This window comes from Neomonachus schauinslandi, chromosome X (assembly GCF_002201575.2).
Source record: "Neomonachus schauinslandi chromosome X, ASM220157v2, whole genome shotgun sequence".
Lineage (NCBI taxonomy): Eukaryota > Metazoa > Chordata > Mammalia > Carnivora > Phocidae > Neomonachus > Neomonachus schauinslandi.
Window position 1 is genome coordinate 42,743,201 of NC_058419.1, and position 9,097 is coordinate 42,752,297.

Genomic DNA, 9,097 nt, shown 5'->3' on the forward strand with positions numbered 1-9,097 from the left:
TGCCCTATAGAGATGCTTGTGATTTACTTGAGGTATTCCTGACATGCTATTGAGTTCTCCAACTACAAATAAATGTATTGGATAGCTAATATTCCTTATTTTGAGTAAAGTTATGAAAACTTGAAACCATATACAGTCATATAAAATAGGAGAATATTTAATTTTATAAAGCACAGAAACTGAATCGTAATAAATTTTCAGATTGCAAGCCATTATGCCTAAACATGCAATTACAACCAAGTGTATTAGATATTTTTTAAAAAACGAAGTTTTTTTTAAAAAGTGAGCCAAGTCCTAGGAGGCTAAATGTGTAGATTCATACAGGATAGAGAGCTAACACTCGCACATAGCCTCTATTATCTCATTTGGTTTAAATAATGATGAGAAGTAGTAATTATTTTCCCCATTTTATAGGTAAAGAAAATTTTAAGTAATGTGCTCAAGATAATAAAGCCATTGATTGGCAGAGAGAGATTTAATCCCGGATCTGACTAGTATTATCACACTGTGCTGCAGAAGCATGACCGTGAAGAGAAGCTTCTAGAGATTAAAAAAACTGTTGAATGTACAGAATTGTGGAATCAATATGTTGTATACTTGAAACTAATATAACATTGTATGTCAATTATACTTCAATTAGAAAACTGTTGAAAAATGCATTACTTTATTTTATCCCATATTCCAAGCATATATGCTGTTGATAACCAAAAATGATGTTTAAATAATGATAGAAAGAGTTCTTTCAATAAGTATAAAATACAAATTCTAGGTAATAACAAACCCTGGTGACATACTTTTATGGGCAGCATCTTTTCTTCCCTAGTGATAAATAAAATAGTGGTGTGTCTTAAATCAATGAAATCTTAGATGTGATGAAATACAGCTATAATTTCAATCTAACAGATAAGGAAAATGAGGTTTGGTTGATTGTGTCTTTTTCACTTGAGGACTTAGAAACCAGATAATCAAGGTCATTAAGAATTGGAATTAAATTATGTATTAAGCCTCTTAGTAAAATTTTCACCTAAAATATAGTAGCTTTGTGTTCACTACTTTAGGTGGGCTTTCCCATACTTCTGATCTCTAGAGAAGCAAGGGGCCATTACATATGGTTAGACCAATATAGAGGCCTAGAAAATAAGTGCTAGGGGTGCCTGGGTGGCTCAGTGAGTTAAGCGTCTGCCTTGGTTCAAGTCATGATCATGGAATTCCAGGATTGAGTCCCGAGTTGGGTCAGGTTCCCTGCTCAGCAGGGAGTCTGCTTCTCTCTCTCCCTCCACCTCTCCCCCTGCTCATGTTCTCTCTCTCTCTCAAATAAAGAAATAAAATCTTAAAAAAGAAAAGAAAAGAAAAGATGTGCTAAGAGCAGGCAGATGATAAGAGATCAATTCCAGCTGGGGAGTAGTTATATTAATATTCATAGATGTAGTATAAAATAAGCTGGACCATCTTGTTGAGGGGCGATATTAGGAGATTTGGATAAGTTTTGAGGAGGAGGAAGGACATTCTAGGCAGAGAAATTGTCTACACAAGGAATGAACATTAGTTATTCAGTGAGCAGAGAGAATACTGGCCAAACCAGAGAAAGACTGTAAAGGTAAGGAAGAAAACTACAAGAATATATAATAATGTATGGCAGAAAATGTTGGACACATCACCTACAGATTCAGTCAATATCTGAATTGGGTCAGTTTTACTCAGAGCACAGAAAGAGCCAGGTGGAATCAAAGAGAGACTATATTTTGTATTTCTATTCACATACTTAATTTAAAATCCAGAGGCTAGTCTCATTTTTCAATGAATCATGCCCTAAGGGAAGATAACTCTTTGAAGTTGAGAGCAACAAGCAAAATAAAATTTATAATTATATTCAAAATAAAAATGTTATTGAGACTGTAGCATATATGTCACTCAATTGAAAGACACAGGAAAATATATTCAGGAGCAATAAACTTCAAGTTAAATAAATAGCATTAAAGCTTATAACAAAATTACAGACAAGTAATTCAAGCTCTCTCAAGGGCCTTACATACTTCAAGGAAAACAACTTCCAATTATCATAAAAAGCCCTCTCCAATTTTCACAGTTCATCTATAATAGGCTGATCGCAAATGTAAAATGTATGGCTCAGGTAGTGCCGTATAGTCAGCCATATCTCCTGTGTAATGACAAGCAATTGGAATAGTATTTCTACTACTTAAGCTATTTAATTCAGATTGCTTGGCATTTATGCTGATACTCCTGTGGGAGGGAAAAAACAAAAAATATTTGTAATAAACAAGTATTTTCTTACTATTAATCTTTCATCACACAAAAACAACTCACCAAAAAAATCAACAGCAGAAAAAGAAACAAAATGATTCTTTGACTACAGTGGTAATAGAAAAGTATCATTTTCTTAAATGTATTTCCTACAATTATCATCAATGGGGTGCCTGCAGGGAAAAATATAAAGAATGAAAGAAAATGTTCAGCTCAGAGATTAAAACAGAGAATCCAAGAAAAGGTTTGTAGATGTCTGACCATTAAGAGCCTTCATAAGTCTATTTTAAAATTTCATTATATAGTGTCATCATGCAAATTTGGCAGAGAATAGGAGTCCAGACTACACATCCAGCTTGCTAAGAGTTAAGCAAAGTGACAACTTTTCTGCCTAGACAAAGAGGTAACAAGGCAGGCTGATGTTGGATAGGCCTGGCATTTTTTTGGAGCAAACTTGAAATTTTACAGGGATGTCTGTGTCTTCAAGGGGCCCAGTGGCCTCCTTATCAACATATGATTTTGTCTTTTGGGACCCATCTTATGTGTTCTTTCATTCATTAACATACCTGCTTATTTATTGATTGCCTACTATATGCCAGCCTCTGCTAGGTCTCTTCCTTCAAGAAGCTCACCTTCTAGTGGGGTAAACAGCAATAAGTCAAGGAGAGATCACATCTACCTAGGAGATAGAGGTGAAGTGAACTGGAAGGAAGTCAATATAGTCTTCAAAGACGAAGTGACCCTTGAGTTAAGTCTTGAAAGATGAGTAGGGGTTCTCCAGACAGACAAGAAGAAGAAATTTCAAGCAGAGGAAATGACAAAAAAATCCCGGAAGGATGACCTGTCATGGTGTTTTGGGGGAATTGCAGTTACACCTAATTAATAGGTCTTGGCTTTACCCCCAAACCTTCATTTACCTTGAAATATTCAATAGAACCCAAGACCTTAATATCTGGCAGTTCTCGGTAAACAAGGTTTAACTATATCCAAGTCATATCTATGCAACATTGCATTACAGATAATTTGATTCACTGAAGAGAACAAGAAACAGGATAAAATACCTTCAGCTTCAAATACATCCTGATCCTATGAGATGAAGATCAGAAGCCACTGATAAACTTTCAATTTAAGGTGAGGCTTTGACTTTCTTCTATATAAGGAGCATATCAGTGGTGAGGGTGGGCAGCTTCCTCACAGGACTTCTACTGGTTTATAAGTAAGACCTTCCCGTCGAGTTTGAGGAATACTTCCAGAATCTAATTTCAGTACCTATTTCTTGTGAGCATACATTCAAAGCTTCATGGGCCATTGTTCCCTGAAGTTCCCTCTCCCTCTGTGGTTGGGGAAATGGAGCCATCACTTCCCCCTTCTCCCAATAGTTCTAGAGTCAGGGACAGGTAAATTGTGTATAGAACTTCAGAACAGTACCCTCTTAGCGAATGCTGTTTTCCAAATCACTCTACAGTTCACTGATAGTCTAGAAGTTTTCTTGGCCTAAAGAATATATGGCTCAGGGGTGCCTGGGTGGCTCAGTTGTTAAGCGTCTGCCTTCGGCTCAGGTCGTGATCTCTGGGTCCTGGGATCGAGCCCCGCATCAGGCTCCCTGCTCCGCAGGAAGCCTGCTTCTCCCTCTCCCACTCCCCCTGCTTGTGTTCCCTCTCTCGCTGTGTTTCTCTCTGTCAAATGAATAAATAAAATCTTAAAAAAAAAAAAAAGAATATATGGCTCAGTCGTTAAGCGTCTGCCTTCGGCTCAGGTCATGATCCCAGGGTCCTGGGATCGAGCTCCACATCAGGCTCTCTGCTCAGCGGGAAGCCTGCTTCTCCCTCTCCCACTCCCCCTGCTTACATTCCCTCTCTCGCTGTGGTTCTCTCTGTCAAATAAATAAATAAAATCTAAAAAAAAAAAAAAAGAATATATGATTCACTCTTCAGTCAATGTCATAAGATATCAGGCTAGCTAAAGATCTTTTTTAAAAAATGCGTTCAAAGCAATCTCATCTTGCTAATATAGCCTTTTGGAATAAAGTTTATCATTCCTGACTCTATGTCTTTTTACCTCACACATTGACACACTGTGAGAAAGTGCTAAAAAGCAATTTGGAAAATGGTTGTTGATTATATCCATCACATAGCCAAGCTCAGTCCTGATTTGTAGACAGTTTCCAGGGGTACAGTGGGTGGACAAAGACAGTCTAGTGGAGATCAAACTAACTTACTCACGGGAGGCAACCCAAGGATGATATAGCAAAAAGAAAGAACAGAAAGAAAGAAAGAAAGAAAGAAAGAAAGAGAGAGAGAGAGAGAGAGAGAGAGAGAGAGAGAAAGAAAGAAAGAAAGAAAGAAAGAAAGAAAGAAAGAAAGAAAGAAAGAAAGAAAGAAAAAGAAAAAGAAAAAAGAGAAAAGAGAAAATAGCCCGTTTCAGATGGCCATTCCAGATAAACTAATAAAAGGTTTATCATTCCTTTATGGAACTCCTACATTCTTTCAACCAGAGCTCTTCTCCTCCCAGCCTGAAAATAAATGTTTCTGCAGAGTATGACATACACATTTTCATCTTTGAGTTACTGTTTTTAATGCACTTGATCTCTTATATGTGTGTTCACAGTAATGCTGTGTCTCTTAGACATAAAGTTCCCAGAGGGCAGAGGTTTCTTCTCTGCTATTTGTTAGTAAAATTAATGCATCATGAAGCAGCGTGAATAGCTAGGTGCTTAATCAATGCCTCAATGCTTTGAGATTAGTGTATAAATAGGGTGACCATATAATTGATCATTCATATTGGGACAATTGTGAGAGTGAATGGGGACACTATTAATAATTATGCTGGGACAAGAGGCATAAACCAGGACTGTTCTGGGAAAATCATGGTGTTGTTGTCACCCTTTTGATCCAAAAGAAGGATTCCCCTTTGGAGACAGCCTGATTGATCTCTTAAAATCATCACTAGGACAGCATTTAGAGTCAGAAATTACTTTCAAGTGGAGAAAAAGTATATCCTTTCAAAATGACTCAAAAATAATAAAATGTGTTTCCACTCATATATACTGAATTCTCTTTGTAGATATTGTAGGCTAGTAGGTCACCTCCCCTACACTTAATTTTTTTTTCTTTAAAAGCAGTCTAATTAGCATACAGTGTATTATTCGTTTCAGAGGTAATTTAATGATTCATCAGTTCTTTATAACACCCAGTGTTAATCCCATCATGTGTCCTCCTTAATGCCCTTCACCCAGTTACTATCCCCTCCCCCCCAGAAACCTTCAGTTTGTTCCCTATAGTTAAGAGTCTCTCATGGTTTGTCTCCCTCTCTGTTTTTATCTTATTTTATTTTTCCCTCCCTTCCCCTATGTTCATCTGTTTTGTTTCTTAAATTCCACATATGACCTTACACTTAATATTTGATTTGTTATCTGTTAGTATGACATCTCATTCCAGCTCTGATGGAAGTGGATACATCTAGCAATGGGTAAATAGGGAAAAACAATGGAAAGTTCTTGCAATGGGCATCTATTCAGTTCTTTTTTGAAAGGTTGCCATTTAGAGTCACTAGTTCATTAAGCATATTTGCATTTCAAGAATGTAATTGTTTTTTTCATAAATTAGCCATTTTAGGCCAAGCAGCCAAACTTTCATTTGCATTTATCAAAGGAGAAGCCATGAATTAGCTTTTGCAAGAGAGGGTTAACTGGTTAAAAACCACAACAACACAGCACAGATTTGCTATCTATTCTCTCTTTTTAATTCTTTGTCATATTTATTTTATCTGATTATCAAGTACTCTAGCAGTTACACACTTGAAACTCTCTAGGAAAATCTCTTAAATAAAACCTTTTGCTGCAAAGCGAGTTACAAAAGATAGATTTGTCTGACAGTAAGTTGAGAATGAACACGTGGCATAAAGATGTATCTCAGACTCTAAACCCCTTTGTTTATTTTCTGTTTGTTCCCTTCCCTGCTGTTGTCATAGTACCAAGGAAACAACAGATCATAAGACTTTAACAAAAATAATGGAAAGAAAATCTAGATTGTGATTAAAATCATTTAGCTTTGGCACTGGCTCTATAGACGAAAGGTGATATTTGAGGTAATTTTTCTATTATATTAATGCCATTTTGTTAAGGTCATTTTAGTAACTGGATATAGATACATTAAACCCTCCCCTATTCATACCCCTTCCAATCATGCAAGCATGAACATCTGGAATAATCTTCCCCCCCCCTTTTAAAAGTTTACAAAGGGGTGAGGGAGGGATGGAGAAGCACAATATTTTAAATCAAAATTTCAAATTAATTCAGGACAAAAGCCCAAGCTTCTGCCAAAGTACATGAAAGGCAACACAATAAAAGGTCAGCCCCAGAATTTTGCTTTCCTGATTCTTACTTGGAATAAGGATTAGGAAGCTTACACATTTTAAGTCATTTTAGAATTCACTTGTAACTATGAATGCTAGCACACCTATACTTACTGGTCCCTTGCTGGGCATGTTATATGAGGTGTATATGGCTCAGTGTAGCCCTTGTAGCATAAAATCAACACCAGCTATCTTAAGGAATCCCCTTTGTTCCACCAGACCTGTACTGATCTTGCCAACTTTTATTAATCCATCCCATTTTCATTTTATTCTCTCCTAAGGATCAGTACAAGGAGGTACACGAGCACATACCCATAAGATATACTACCCAAACCAGTTTCCATGGAAATGAAGTAAAATACTTATTGAAAGTTAGCCTCCTGCCTCCTGTTGGATATTTTCTTTGCCAACCTCTCCTGTCACAATCACTTTCAGATCTGAGACCAAGAACTGGAACTTATATCCAAGGCTTATGACTAGCCCAGTTAAGTCTTAAGAGGAACACAGTACACCTTTAAAAAACACTAATGGAACAAGAGAAGGAGAATAAAGCAACATTTACCAGTGTACCTTCTGTGTGTTCAATGTCTACATTTTTCTTCATTTTAATAAAAATTTCTTCTTTTTTTTAAAGATTTCATTTATTTATTTGAGAGAGAGAGAGAATGAGAGACAGAGAGCATGAGAGGGAGGAGGGTCAGAGGGAGAAGCAGACTCCCTGCCAAGCAGGGAGCCCGATGCGGGACTCGATCCCGGGACTCCAGGATCATGACCTGAGCCGAAGGCAGTTGCTTAACCAACTGAGCCACCCAGGCGCCCAAAATTTCTTCTTAAGTAGCCAGCAACCCTAGTACACATACATAGGATATGTCTTATAAAGGTAATTTCTAGGTACTTTTTCGTGGGCAACATAATTGTAATGTCAAGGTCACAGGCACTGTAATCCTTGGAGTTGCTTTTGAGGCACTTACACTTCACTTTGCCTATGCAGAAATAGATCTGCAGGTTCTCTATAGGTTTTGATTTCTTGTCCTGCTATTTTAACAAAGGAGATGTAAGAAGCACCCTACTCACCTATCACACATAACATTAATGCAGTTTAATGATGGCTACAAATTCTTTGGCACTTCTCCCACTGAAAGCTGGGATCTATGTCCTCTCTCTTTGAATTTTGGCAGACTGAGTATTTTGACCAATAGAATATGAGGGAGTGACTGGGCCACATGCTGAACCCAGGATTCAAAGATTGGCCATTTTCATTACCTATCTCTTGAAACACTTGCTGTGAGGGAAACAACTATCACATGAGAAGTCCAACTACCCTGGGACCACCACTATGCTGTGATGAAGCCCAAGCTACCAGGTGGAAATGCCACATAGAAAGAGAAATTCCCAGCCTGCCCTCAGCTTTCCTGCTATCCCAACCTAAGCTCTAGAGACATGTGTGAAGAATCCATCTTGGCATTTAGTTTTCAGATGATTCCTGTCCCAGACATCTGATGATAACTGCAAGAGATCTCAAGTCACAACTGATCAGCTGAGACTAGTCAATCTATAGAACCATAAAAGATAATAAATTGTTAAAGCCTTGAATTTGGGGATGCTTTGTTATTCAGCAATAAATAACCAAAAAGCTTCCAACAAAAGGCAACTATTTTTCTTGATTGGTTATTGAAAATGGATACTTAATTGAAGAAAAAAATCACCTCATACTCCTCACACCAATTTATGACCCCTCCATTTTCCAATTTCTTTTAAAAATGCTTTAAAAATATATATCTGATGCCAGGCCTCACCTTTTTATCATTCTGCATTTCTGCAGCATTTGTGTGTTATATTTGCATATTTCTCTAAGCATATTTACATCTTTTAAATAGTAGTATCCTATCTATTACAAAATGAGATGTCTGTTTTTTTAGGAGTGCAAGTATTCCACAAAGAGAAGCATATATACCTGAATATAAAATAGGAGTTCACACATGGTAGAATATTTTTCCATTAGTATTAAGCTTAGATTTTTCTTTTTCTTTTTTTTTTTTTTAAGATTTTACTTATTTATTGGGTGCCTGGGTGGCTCAGTTGGTTAAGCGACTGCCTTCGGCTCAGGTCATGATCCTGGAGTCCCAGGATCGAGTCCCGCATCAGGCTCCCTGCTCAGCAGGGAGTCTGCTTCTCCCTCTGGCCCTCCCCCTCTCATGTGCTCTCTCTCTCTCTCTCTCTCAAATAAATAAATAAAATCTTTTAAAAAAAGATTTTACTTATTTATTTATTTGACAGAGAGAGAGAGAGACAGCGAGAGAGGGAACACAAGCAGGGGGAGTGGGAGAGGGAGAACGGGCTTCCCACTGAGCAGGGACCCTGATGCAGGGCTCGATCTCAGGACCCTGAGATCATGACCTGAGCTGAAGGCAGACGCTTAACGCCTGAGCCACCCAGGTGCCCCAAGCTTAGATTTTTCATAAAACTGGCATTTTTTAAACTA